This window comes from Erpetoichthys calabaricus, chromosome 15 (assembly GCF_900747795.2).
Source record: "Erpetoichthys calabaricus chromosome 15, fErpCal1.3, whole genome shotgun sequence".
NCBI lineage: Eukaryota > Metazoa > Chordata > Cladistia > Polypteriformes > Polypteridae > Erpetoichthys > Erpetoichthys calabaricus.
In genome coordinates this window covers 73,532,630-73,546,876 of record NC_041408.2, presented here as the reverse complement: position 1 = coordinate 73,546,876, position 14,247 = coordinate 73,532,630, and the positions used below count along the sequence as shown (strand labels likewise).

General features: G+C 38.8%; 1 protein-coding gene across 1 annotated transcript in view; it reads right to left on the bottom strand.

Moving 5' to 3' along the window:
* Positions 1-13,909, bottom strand: part of LOC114665897 (deoxynucleoside triphosphate triphosphohydrolase SAMHD1-like) — a 157,565-nt gene extending 143,656 nt beyond the window's left edge. The window contains exon 1 of the mRNA XM_051919609.1: positions 13,902-13,909. The gene's annotated coding sequence lies outside the window, so the exon portion shown is untranslated. The remainder of the gene's footprint in view (positions 1-13,901) is intronic.
* Positions 13,910-14,247: the final 338 nt, after the last annotated feature.

Below are 14,247 nucleotides of genomic sequence, written 5' to 3'. Positions count from 1 at the left end.
ACACTGCAAAGACAATTACACAGTTTGTAACTGACAACAACTTATCAGACCCCTAGAGATTTCTATACCCAAACTCAAGTATCATTGCTACTCAAGAACTGATTATTTCTTTGTAGATAGCAACTTCTTGCCTACGATTAAATCTTGTAAGTATGATGCTATTGTTATTTCTGACCATGCCCCCTTGATTTTGGAGCTAAAATCACTATGCCCCACATACTTATCTTGCAGATGGCGTCTTAATCCACTTTTATTAGCAGACGAGAACTGTACAGAATTTATATCCAAGCAAATCAATTTTTTTAGAGACAAATACACACTCTCAGAGGTTTCTGCAGGAACACTCTGGGAAACCCTGAAGGCCTTCTTAAGAGCACAAATTATCTCATATCTTTCCCACAAAAATAAATTGGAAACCAAGAAGGTATCAGAGCTAATCAACGAAATTACTAGAATAGATCAAGAACATGCCAGGTGTCCAAGTGAGATGCTTCATAGGAAAAGGCAGGCTCTGCATTCAGAGCTCAACCTATTAACAACTAAAGAAACTGAACAACTCATACTTAAATCAAGACATCATTATTATGAACATGGAGAGAAAGCTAATAAGATCTTAGCTCAACAAATCCACAGGCAAGAAGTTCGCAAAGCAATCCCCAGCACAAACGGAGACAAAATCATTGATCATAAAAATATAATGCACACATTTAGAGACTACTATAAATCCTTATGCTCTATGGAGATTAAAGAAGACAAGACACAATCTGAGGCATTTCTGGACGCATTACAGATAACACAAATAGATACTCTTAGGGCAGAGGAATTAGATAAACCTCTGGCACTATCAGAATTACTAGATGCTATAAACTCACTGCAGAGTGGGAAAGCAGCAGGCCCTGATGGCTACCCTGCCGAATTTTATAATAAATTCTCAACTCAGTTAGCTCCCCTTCTATTAGCAACATTTAAAGAAACTAGAGAAAATAAAATTCTACCACAAACTTTTCGCCAAGCATTAATTACGGTCTTTCATAAACAAAATAAGGACTTATTAAAATGTGCATTGTATAGACCAATCTCATTTCTGAATAATGATGTTAAGATACTCTCCAAAGTCCTAGCTAGAAGGACGAAGAAAGTGCTGCCTTCAGTAATATCACAAGACCAAACTGGATTTATTAAAGGGAGACACTTGCTTCCAATCTTCAACGCCTGTTTAATGTAATATATTCACCAACAAAGTTAAACACCCCGGAGATATTATTATCATTGGATGCAGAAAAAGCATTTATATGGTTGAATGGAACTACCTTTTCACTACTTTGGAGAAATTTGGGTTTGGCCCAAACATTGGTGCATGGATCAAATTACTGTATACCAATCCAGAAGTTTCAGTTTGTATTAAAAACATCAATTCAGACTACTTTAAACTACTGCGTGGTACCAGACAAGGATGCCCCTTGTCACACTGCTTTTTGCAATTGCCATTGAGCCACTCGCAATTCACTGTTGAAATGCTATTCAGATAAAGGGGATTATCAGAGAAGAACTGGAACAGAAGGTTTCTCTATATGCAGATGATATGGTACTGTATATATCAGACCCACAAAATACTGTGCCTGCAGTTCTAACAGCACTATCAGAATTTCATAAGATTTGTGGTATCAGAATCACTTTAAATAAAAGTGTGCTCTTCCCAGTGAATTCTCAAGCATACAATATTTGATTGGACACTTTCCCTTTTATCATCGAAGATCAGTTTAAATACCTAGGGGTAAACATCCATGCATCCATTTTCCAACCCGCTGAATCCGAACACAGGGTGTGACAGGCAGCCGGATCCCATGCCCGGCCGGGACGCCCCTTCTGTATATGTTTTGGGGGAGCAGCTATGGACATCTCACTACCTCCCCCGGGACGCTTGGTGGCAGCCTCCCTGGTTGACGATGGTGCCTCAGTTTCCCGCAGGGTTTCCTGGGAGATGGAGTTCTCTACAACCCTGTGGGGAGCTGGGGTGGCCGCCAGGGGGTGCTGCATGGAGCCTGGTACCCACCTGGACTTCTCTGCAGACCCACCTGGAAGTGCAATTAGCCACAGGTGATCAAGCACCTGGAGCACTTCCGGGCGGACTATAAAAAGGGCCAGCATCCACCACTCATGAGCCAGAATCGAGAGGAAGAGGACGAGGTTGCCTGGGAGGAGTAGTGGTGCCAAGGTGGGAGAAGAGAAAGGATTGTTGTTGTGTGGAAAGAGTGCTTTTGGGACTGTGTATTGCCTGTGGGTCACAGGGAAGATGTGCGCCCACGGGTGAAGAAGAAAATAAAAAGTCCTTGTACTTTATACGTGCCTTTGTGTCCTTCTGTGCCGGGTCGGGCGCCTGTATAGCGACTTTTCTACAAGGGTCACAGAGGGTCTGCTGGAGCCAATCCCAGCCAACACAGGGCACAAAGCAGGAACCAATCCCGGGCAGGGTGCCAACCCACCAGAGGACACACACAAACACACCCACACACCAAGCACACACTAGGGCCAATTTAGAATCGCCAATCCACCTAACCTGCATGTCTTTGGACTGTGGGAGGAAACCCACGCAGACATGGGGAGAACATGCAAACTCCACACAGGGAGGACCCGGGAAGCGAACCCGGGTCTCCTAACTGCGAGGCAGCTGCGCTATCCACTGTGCCACCGTGCCGCCCAGGGGTAAACATCACAAGTAAATATAAAGCTCTTTATCAACACAATTTTGCCGTATGTATGTAAGACTTGCATAGATGGTCAACCCTTCATCTCACTTTAGCTGGAAGAATTAACGTTGTTAAGATGAAAATCCTTCCTAAGCTTCTCTTTTTATTTCAAAACATTCCAATAAACATCAATAGATCATTTTTTAAGAAATTAGACTCAACCATAACCTCATTTATTTGGAATTCAAAACATCCACGTATCCAAAGGGCGACCCTACAAAGACCTAAGGTGGAAGGCGGCATGGCTCTACATAACTTTCAATTTAATTACTGGGCAGCAAACATACAAACTATAAAAACCTGGACAAGGACAGAAATAGACGAACATACACAGGCTTGGTCTGCAGTAGAAATAAAATCCTGCAGTACTTCCTTATATTCCTTGCTTTGTACCCCAATAAATACAAGTTATCGCCAATATACTAACAACCCAGTTGTGCTTCACTCAATCAGAATATGGAACCAATGTAGGAAGTATTTTAAGATAGAGAAGCTTTATCTGTAGCACCTTTGCATGAGAACCACCTTTTCCCACCCTCTCAAACATACCTAGTTTTTAATGCCTGGAAAACATTCGGGATTAAATCACTTAGGGATCTGTTCATAGACAACATTTTTGCATCCTACGAACAATTACACTCCAAATTTAACTTACCAGCAACACATTTCTTTCTCTACCTTCAAATTCAAAACTTTGTTAAACAGAACCTGGGATCTGTGGTGGATCAGAGCAGGTTCAGGATTTTTGAAGAATTGTGTGGTTCAGATTTTGTGATAGCAGGTGAGCATGGGAGAAAAGATAAGCGACCATTGGGTGCTTAATTTGGGATTGGCAGATTGCTCATTCATAAGCACAAGTGCGGTCGGCACAGCCTTCCCTCAGTACTCAATGGATCATTTAGAGTTCCTACATTCACAAGGATATAAAAGGTCTGAGTAGGAGAGGAAAAGGAAAGGAAGAAAAATCGAGGAAAAGAAAGGAGAGAATCGTGCAATTGAGCCAGTGTGGGTGATGTGAGGCGAAGTGGTCGGGATATCCTGTGATGGAGTGAAGGGAAAGGTGCTCCAGGGTCAGATCAAACTTGGATCTATGGTACCCACACTTTCAGAATTCTTGAGTAAGTTGCATACGAGCTGGACTAGGGTTTGGGGGTACTTGCTTTCAGTAGAGCCTCTGCCAAATGTTATGCAGATAGATGGTGTGGGAGTGCTGTCCTAAAAACTTCGTCTACAGTTCATCAATACTTGTTCCATTGTCAAATGTATTGGTCTTCTTACATATTCTCTGGTTTTAACAGCCCATTTTTGCATAAATCTCTCTTACATGTATCTCACCTTAATCTTGTACGTTTGTGCAGATTTGCTGTTGTTTTGGTACCCTCTCCACCTGTGATGGTCGAGGGTCAGCATGAATCTGAAATTTCAAAAATTCTTAATTTCTTTATCTTCTGACTTTCATGTTCCTCTTGGCCCTTTAGTTTTGGTTGCTATTTTCTGACAGTTTTCCTTGTTTGATCTTCAGCTCATTTTTTGACCTTGTCTTTCAGCACCCATATATTCTATTAGCTTTCCAGTTGTCGGATATTAATATTGTTATTATTATGTTTTCATTTTCATCACTGGTGTAACAGTTTAAAAGCTGATAATGCATGCTTTTAGTCATCCATAATTAAGGATTGCTAAGGTAAAAAAAGGATGCTACTATTCTATTTATTTCAGCTTATAAGTTTGTTTAGCAATTTGTTTTCTGTTTTTTTATTTCAACACACTGTAATCCCTATTGACTTAACATACATCTAGTGTCTTAGCTTGACTACTGACTTTCTCCATGGTATTGACTCTTGATATGTTTTAGGTTTTCACTTTGTCTTCCCTTTAGCAAAATAAATCTTCCTCACTATACTACAGGAAGAACACTGTGCACTTAAGTGTGTCCTGTGATATAATGGCACATTCTCTCTTGCCGAATGCTGTGATCCACCCAAACCCTATAAAGGGAGACGTGATTCCAGAAAGTCAGCAGATGGATAAATTGTGGGTTTGATAGTCTCTGTGGAACTCTGAGCAATAGAATAACATGAAGATCACCATTTAACAACAAACTACTGCTGTGTTAGGGAGGTGCTTTGTAAAAGAAAGAACATTAAAAAGTGATTGACTCATTCACTTATTATATATTTTTATTAGGGTGAATAAATGGGAAGTTTAGGGTTCGGGATAAAGTTAGTGTTAAGGATAAAACATATCTGATGACAGTTGTCTAGAAACGGATCTTAAAGTGTTCATCCCATTCTGCATCATTACACTTACCTTGTGCAACCCTTCTGTTTTTCTCCTCTTGAGACACGGGCTGTTTACACTCATATCTTCCATTATTTCAGGACCTAAAAAAAAACAAAAAACACACACACAAAAAACAGCAAGGACGTTTCAATAAGGTGGCTTTGGTTTAAGCATTCCTAATTGGAAACATAACAAATGTAATTCATAACTGTATGACTATTTCAGATGCTGATACACAAACAAACTCACCACATTCACTTAACATTTCCTTTATTGTGATTGTCACCAGAGGTGTGCAGAGCCAAGTCTGAGACAGAAAAGATGCCCTGGAAAAGCTCTTCTCAGTCTATGAGAGCTAGATCTGTCTGATCTAGCTGATGAATATCTTCTTTAGCTACAGTAAATGGCAGAACTGGCGGCTCTAATTCCAGAGCCCATGTTCACATCCCAATTCTGCCTTTTCACAGAGGACAGCACGAGAGAAAGTGGGAATGATGTCCTAAGTAATTTCTTGCCAGTTACAATATTGTTAATTTAGATTTAAAAAATATGAACATTTTAGCCATAAGATACATAAACTCGGATCACAATGCTACTCTCAGTGGCTCACAGTGATCCAGCAGCTGTGATCTTAAAATATGTGCAAAATCTGGTAGGCCAAAAGCAACAGAACCCAAGAGGTTGAGCCACCCAATGAAGACCACAAAGGGAAACAACCTGAATAGTGACGAGTGAATCCTGTGGAGCTGGATTCACTCTCAGTTTGGGAAAATCAAGGAAATGTTTGTGAACTTCAGTGAAATGCATCAATGTCAACGGGGTAAGGAGGAACTGAACACGTTTTAAGGAGATTATAATAGTCCAATGTTCTTTCAAGTGTCTCTGAGGGTCAGGAAACTTGTGTCAATGATGCTGTACCAATTAGTGTGCCCAAAGATGTGATCTGAGTTGTGAGGCAGCAGTGCTAACCACTGCACCACCATGCCTCAAACAACCAAAGATGCAGATGGAATGATAGTCACAAACAAACACACAAATAAAACACACAAACACAACAATTAGCCCTAAGGAATTTTTTTTTTTTTTTTTTGCCACGGGATGCAGCCATCTGGTATGTCTCTTTTATTTCCAATCTATCTGCATGGATGTTTCTCACTTTTTTCTTCCATCCATTTGTCTTTTATTAATATTATTATCATTTCAAAGGGTCTTATGTGCTTTCGGACTCCTCCAATATTGTGAGTGTAAGGTTTAGGGATCAACATCATATAGTTGGCAGTAATGCCTGACTTGCACTGTGCCTCTTGCATTGTTTCCAAGTATATAACACTAGTCTCTGTGCGCTCACAGAGTTCAAATCTTGATGGGCATTACCGGTCACTACCCGATCTGTGCTACATAGTGAGTAGCAAAACATGCTTAATCCAGTAGTGAAGACACAATACAGAATGAATCTATGTAGTATGACAAAGTATTTTCATAATATTCTCATTGTGGTCAGCTTATGTACCCTAAAATGAAAATATTGCACATTTTTTCTTTTTTTTAAATCTGTCTGGAGTACTGACTGGTCAGTGACATTGCACATACACAAAGCCGATTTGGCAGTGAGATAAAGTGTAACATGTAATATGCTTACAGTATGCATGCAGGAAAGTTCTGCACATACTCGGTTAGGTAGTGATATCCCCATCCAACATTGGCTGCTAAAACTCTGTTATGTCACAATGGCCTCACAATTAAACACAATTAAATAAGCACTATAATGACCTCAGTAATTTAATATATTGGCAAAATATTTATTGCAAATTTAACTTAGTCATTAACTTATTCCAATTACTCATGATATGCTGTTTTGTCTTGGTAGAGTAATATTTTACTCTACTTTCCCCTTTTGTATTATTAATATGTAGCCTTTGTCAGAATGCCTCAAATCTCAGACTTACCACTGTTTATAAGGTATTGTACCATATAACTTCTCCTCACCTTCCCTTCTACATCTATAACCTCAGGCAATTAGGTGTAGTAAAAGACAAGCAGAAATTTAGTTACAATATCAATAATGTATTATTGATAATATTCATAAATAATAACAATATGCAAAGTACATTTGAATATTGGCAACCATACAACCTGATAAATGCGGACTGTAGTTTCAGGCGGCACACAGACTTGTTAGCTACTTAAAATGTCTCTAGTTAAGGCATCATTTGTGGTCAGCTTTCTTCAGAACAGGCTGCATGCCTGTCTCAATATGGCTGCCGAGCTGTGCTCTTCATTGTGTTGTCCTTTTCAGTTCATGCTGTATGAGATGGTCTTTCATCAGTTTGGTAAGAGAGAGAAAGTGAAGTAAAGCAAGCAAATTTATAGGTTTTCTGTCCAACCCCTACAGCCAATAGAGCGTCACAGTACTTAAAAGCTTTTGATACAAGCCAATTCCAAACAGCCATACTTCACACCATTGGGGCAGAGAACATCTTCACACCTGCCACCCCCCAAAGCCATATGTTAAAGTAAAACTTGGCAGTTAGACAGCCTGGCCTTCCTGTGGGGGCTGACTGGGAGTCCTGCAGAGAAATATTAGCCAAACTTGTTTGAGGCACTTTCCCCCAACACTCTCGTAAAATTACAAAGACACTCATTCCTAAAAGGGAGAAGGGGTTCTTAAACCATCAAACCACTGCTGTTATTATCAATAATGTAACACTAATATTACCTTGCTTTGTCTAAGTTACAAATAAAGACATACTAAATATTTATCAACTTGTATGCAAAATTTCACATCACAACATATGCTCAATGAAATTTCTTATCTAAAAATTTTTTGCAATATGCAAAATTTTCTGTGTGTCTGGCATCACTAACCTTTTTCTCCTTAACCGTTTTGATGGCACATCTTTGCTCAAACATATGCAGCCTAAACTTATCAGTTCCACCTTAGGGCTTGAATACTAGACCCCTCTTAAGCAACCCATTGGTTGATTTTTTCGTAACTTAAATTTAAATGGTATGTGAACGTATGTATACAGCTTGTTGTACTGGAGTTGTCATCATTATCATCATGAATCACACATTGATAACTTATGTATAATATGAATTAGGGCTTTGCTGCAAATGGAAAACTTACGAATATCCATTACATTTCAGCTTTCAGTGTTGAGTGAGTATTTGATGTTCATATCTTTTAATATTGTCCTTTGGTGTTTATAATGTATGAAAATAAGTTGATACATCTTCATTTTTTTGCAAAATTTTATGGTATTATTTGGATGGCATTTTATCATCAGTGGAGCTGGTAGCCTAATACATTGTAAAATTCAGTGTCTCTTCCTCATGTGAGGTTTACCTCAAACTTTGATGCTGCCACTCTGATTACCTGCCTCAGTTTCCTTCTGTGAGCCAATCCAAGATGAGATCCTTCTCAAGACTGCCTGTGGCCTAGTACCAAAGGCAGTGGATTTAAGATGAAGTAGTACCATTTTTGCTGTTTTAGGTGCATGATTCATGTTCATTCTCACTCACACACACATTCTTCATAGCTTCTTACGATGGCTGTTCTACTTCCGACACCATTTGTCTGAGGTCTTTGTGGCCCCACCACTAACATCTTGCCAGAAACACCAATGTATATATCTTTAGAGTATATTTAGCAAAACATATTTAAAAACTGCATACCTTGACTGATGGGTTATCTTCAGTAATTTTGTTGTCTAGAAAATAATGCTTTCAAGCCGTGAATAGCTTAACACGTGATTACTTTCTCAAATTCACTGAATCCATTTCAGGCACATGGGGATGGAGCACATTGCAGCAGCAATGGGTGCAAAGCAGGAGTCAACCATGGATAGGGAGTCTGTTTACCATTGGGTAGACTGAAATTAATTCCTACCTAGGGCTAGTTCAAAGTCACCAGTATACCATATCATGTCATACCATCATCAGGCTTTGTGGGTATGGGAGGAAAATTGGAGAGCCTGGAGTATAACCCACGCAGGCACAGGGGGCAATGAATGGATGGTGCTTGCTTAATAATTATCCTTACACAAAAAAGGTACTGCCCACAAATACTATTGTTCTTATAACGATAAAAAATGAAAGAGTACTAATACTACAACAATATGCCATCATCATTTATTATATTATGATCCTTGTACCCTCCATTAACTATTTTCAATAAAGCCAGCAATTTCAAATTTGGATAGTGCAGGAGCCAGAGTTTTTCTGAGCAGCAATGACGCACTGGGAATGGGAGGCCAATCCATCACAATGCATTGTTGCAATGACAAAGTGACTATAATACTGGTCCTGGTGGAGTTTTCAAGGCAATGCTGGAGATCTCACAAATGAATAGTTCTGGAGAATGCAGCTGCTAGATCTTAACTCAGAAAAGAAAATCCGAGCACATCGCCCCAGTTTTGATGTCATTACACTGGTTACCTGTGTCATTTAGAATTGACTTTAAAATACTGCTTATGGTTTACAAAGCCTTAAATAATCTCGCTCCATCTTATATTTTGGAATGTCTTACACCTTACATTCCAAATCGTAACCTTAGATCTTCAAATGAAAGTCTACTTAGAATTCCAAGAGCTAAACTTAAAAGAAGTGGTGTGGTGGCCTTCTGCTGTTATGCACCTAAAATCTGGAATAGCCTGCCAATAGGAATTCGCCAGACTAATATGGTGGAGCACTTTAAAACATTGCTGAAAACTCATTACTTTAACATGGCTTTCTCATAGCTTCATCTTAGTTTAATCCTGATGCTCTGTATATTCAATTAATTATCATTATTATTCATAGTGGCTCCAAAATCCGTAATAACCCCTACATTCTCTTCTATTCTATTTCCGTTTTTCTGTGGTGGCGACCTGCGCCACCACCACCTAATCAAAGCACCGTGATGTCCCTACATTGATGGATTAAAGGCCAGAAGTCCACATGACCATCATCATCAAGTTCTTCCATTAGAACCCTGAATGCAACGAGGACTGATTGAGATAATTTATGTTAGGTAGAATGCCTAGAGGGGGCTGGGAAGGTGGTCTTGTGGCCTTTTTTCTCCAGCTGTCTGAAGTTTTTTTTTCTCTGTCCTCCCTGGCCGTCAGACCTTACTTTTATTCTTATTTTATTATGTTAATTAGTATTCCCCAATTTTAATTGTTATTTATTTTGTCTTTTTTTTTCTTTCTTCATCATGTAAAGCACTTTGAGCTACATTGTTTGTGCTATATAAATAAATGTTGTTGTTGTTGAACACTTTTATGTTGGGATGTCATTTTGCTTGTAGATTTACCAAAGGTTGGGACATTTTTCAGGTGTCAGGTACTTTTATCTATGATTGCTTGCTGTGAGGCATGTTTTGGAATGTGCAATAAAACAGATGTTTGTACTGTACAGCTTATTAATTAGCAATTGTTTAGCTCAGGTACAAGATAACCATAATTTGGTTATGCCATTTATAAATCAACCTTAAATCAGTTTGGTACTTCTGCCCAAAGGTTTGAACAAAACTTCAAATAAGCTATGTTTCTGTCCATTTGACAGAGTGGCTAGCATCACTGTGTCACTGGGTTCAGTTAAAAGCCCCAGCATTACTGAGTAAAGTCCACACTTTCTTGCCCTCCTTTGTGACTTTTCTCTGCATTGTCCATTTTCCTATACAGTGTGAAGATGTACAGATTAGACAAAACTGATGACTGCAAGATGATACAATTGGTTGGAATTATATTTAGTTTTTCCTATTTTGTGCCCAAAGCTAACATAATACATTCCATCAATCTTTACACTGTGTAATCAACAAAGTGGGCTTATGTAAGGGTCAGAAGGCTGTTAAAAGTTGACAATGCCCCTGCCTCCATTTCAAGGAGTTGTGCTTTCAATACTGGCACTAGCGTTGTAGCAGCTGTCCCTTAGACAGAGGAAGCTAGATGTATGTTTGTAGACCGGCTACTCCTCCATTGTCCGATAGGATTCCCTCATCCTAACAGTCAAGTGCTCTTTCTAGATTTTGTTCCTGACATTCTGTTTGGCCCTGGTTATCCAGTGGGTTTTGTTGTTCATCGCCATTGCGTTCAATGTATCTTCCAAGTTTCTTAACTGGGATCCAGATGAAGTCAGTTGTAAGTTAGTTTAGAAGTCAAGTCATGCAATTCACTTCTGCTTTAAAAGTTTAGAACCAGTTATTTACTCAGGTGCATCCATCTCCAGACTTTCATTTCTTCTTAGCCCGCAGGATATTTGTAATGGGTGGTGCACACAAAAAGGCAGACAGCACCTCTACACAGTAAAGTCATAAACCCATCCGTCAGATATTGGTAACTGGTTAAATGGAGATCTCTGTTTAGTACACCTGCAGAGCGCTTCTCATTCTAGTGACCTGTGTTTGATTCCTGCTGCTGAAAATGTCACTGGGAGGATACTGTATGTAGCAGCTTGAAGAGAAAGATATAAATGCAGCCCACATTCAAAACATGCCCATCATTGTCATTATCAAAAGTCTAATTAATGGTTTTCAGTTTCTTAAGTAAAGAAGAAAGATCAGCACAAGAGAGTTGCGTAGTATTTTTCATTACAACAAATTGCACATTGCTGTAGAGACTCCTAATACTAACAGTCTACAATTGAGGCTGTAGACAAACAACTGGCACTGTAACTTAACAAAGAACAATTTAAATAGAAAAAAATATATATATATATAAACAGATTTCTGTCTGTCCGGCAGTTACATTTTGTTGGGCCCATTTTGTGATGCACCGTCTTTTTCTTCCTTTTCATCTTTTCCCACTTCTGTGTGGTGCCGATGTGCTTGATCAAACTTCTCCAAAGAGCTTGGTCCTGCACCTCTCGCTATTCAAGCCCTTTTCCTTCAGATCTTCTTTTACTTCATCCACCTCTGCTTTGGCTTCCCTTTTTTCTTCCCCTGTACTTCCATTCCCGTCACTCCTTTGCCCACATATTCTTTGTGTCTCCTTATTACAAGTCCATACCACTTCAGCCGACTTTCCTGCACTTTCTTAGACCTCTCTCCCACTTTTGTTGTACCTCTAATTGTCCCAAAGATGGCATCAGTTGTTAATCTCCCTGGTATAAAGCCGAACTGCTCCTCTATTATGGTGGTCTCCTCCTAAGCCTTCTCTCTATAACCGTTTCCCAAACTTACACTGTGTGTGACATCAGCCTTATCCTTTTATAATTTCCACAATCCTGACTCTCACCATTCTCCTTATAAATGGGTACAATTACACGGTTCCTCCACTCTTCTGGTGTTCTCTCCTGTTTAAAGGTCTTCTTCATTAGATCCCACAACACATCTACTCCCCTTTCCCCTAAACTCAGTTCCTCCTTTACTTCCCTCCTCCTTATTTTTTGTAAATAATAATTGCATTTTTATCTGGTGTCTGACGTCTGATCTGAGGGTTCAAGGGGACGACAGTGCCTCTATCTTTCACATACCCTTGGATTTACCTTTAAATGTACCCCTTCCATCTCCCCTTGATCCAATCATGTTCACTGAAGAGCACACCTTGCTCATTTGTCATCTGCTATATCTAAATATATGTATTTAATAGCTGCACTTTCAATTGCAATGTGTTTTGTAATGCAGATAATAATAAAATGTTTTAGATTTTTCTTTCCAACACATGCTACATTGCAAACATTAGCACTCCTGTTGAGAATCCAATTGCACAAAACACACACTTAAGCAATAACTTAATAAAGGAAAATTTAAAAATAAAACAGAATGGCAAAATGAATATTAATATTATTTCAATCCATTAAACATTCTGGTGAATTTTACACACACATGAAGCAAAATAAGAGCAGAAATAAATTGTGGAAGTAAATCAAAAATTCAATTAACTGATATAATAATGGCACACTGACTTTCCAGAAATTAAGCTTAAGACACCTGTGGTCAGACCATCAGCTACTTCCCTTTGTCTGGCCTTCAGTACCTTCCAATGAGATTACCACTTCTCCCATCTGCCTTTTCTGTTTCTGTATGGTTTTTATATTTTTCAAAATTTTGTTTATTAGGTTATACTTCAGTTGTATATGCCTTCTGTTGGAATGAAACGTATAAAGGTGTGTTGAGGATGATGCTCTTTGGGTGTGCATGTCACGTCATAGTACTGCAGTTACACTGTGCTCTGTTCATCTCAATTAGATGACACTTCTGCACTTAATGATTCAAATCAATAATATATCAAATGATATATTATTAACTGTACCAATAAATAGAATGTTATAGGGGGTGCCAATTCCATTTGAGTCCATTAAACATTTTGGTGATCTACCCTCATTAAAAATAAGAGCAGGAATAAATTGTCTGAATAAATAACAAATAACTTTTTAAGAGATGCAGGACAGGGTGAAGTCTGATGTCAGACCTCTAAGCTAGAACTCTACACCTGTCCATGCATTCAGGTATAGCAGGCAGCTCTATCCTTCTTACACATTGCTGAATAAAAATAACAGCACAATACCAGGAAGCATGTTTATACTTAAATATATGAAATAACTGGACAAGAAGATACAAGACAGAAACAATACACAATGTGCATCTTATATTACACAGCAAGAGTCTGAGATCTGAACCCTCTCTTCATGGCAGATACATCACCAACTACTGACTTGAGATTACAGCTTTAAAGATCAAAAAGAGAGAAAATGGCATGTTGGATGGATGAATGCATTAGCCCTTTAAGAAGTCATGAACTTGAGGTCTACATATTTCAAACTGTTGAGCTATGTTGTACATCAAAGAAACTGTAGAACAGTACAGATTATTTTGGACTGGTAATGCAGGCAACAAAGTAATAGAAAATTAAATCATTACAAATCCTACCATAGTCCAGCTTTCGTTTTTACCTTTAATGTAGGTGTGCACCTCTCCTCGGCAGTCAAGTCCTTTTGCTATATTTTGTATTTGTTTTACTTATTCCTGACTCATTTCATTTGCTATTGGTGTAACGACCTAAAAAGCAAATGATACTTCTTCAAAGATTTTCAGCTGCACAACAAATCAAAAGTTTGCCTGTCCTCTTTCAAGAACAATCTTGACAGTGAGGGAAGCAAAAATGAACATTTAATAATAATCCAAACATTTGGTGTCATATTAGCAAATATCATGAAACAATTGTTACTTGGTAACCTATGAGGAAGGAGTGTGGTGAATAATTCATGATGGCATGAGGTAGCTCACCTCAGTCAAATC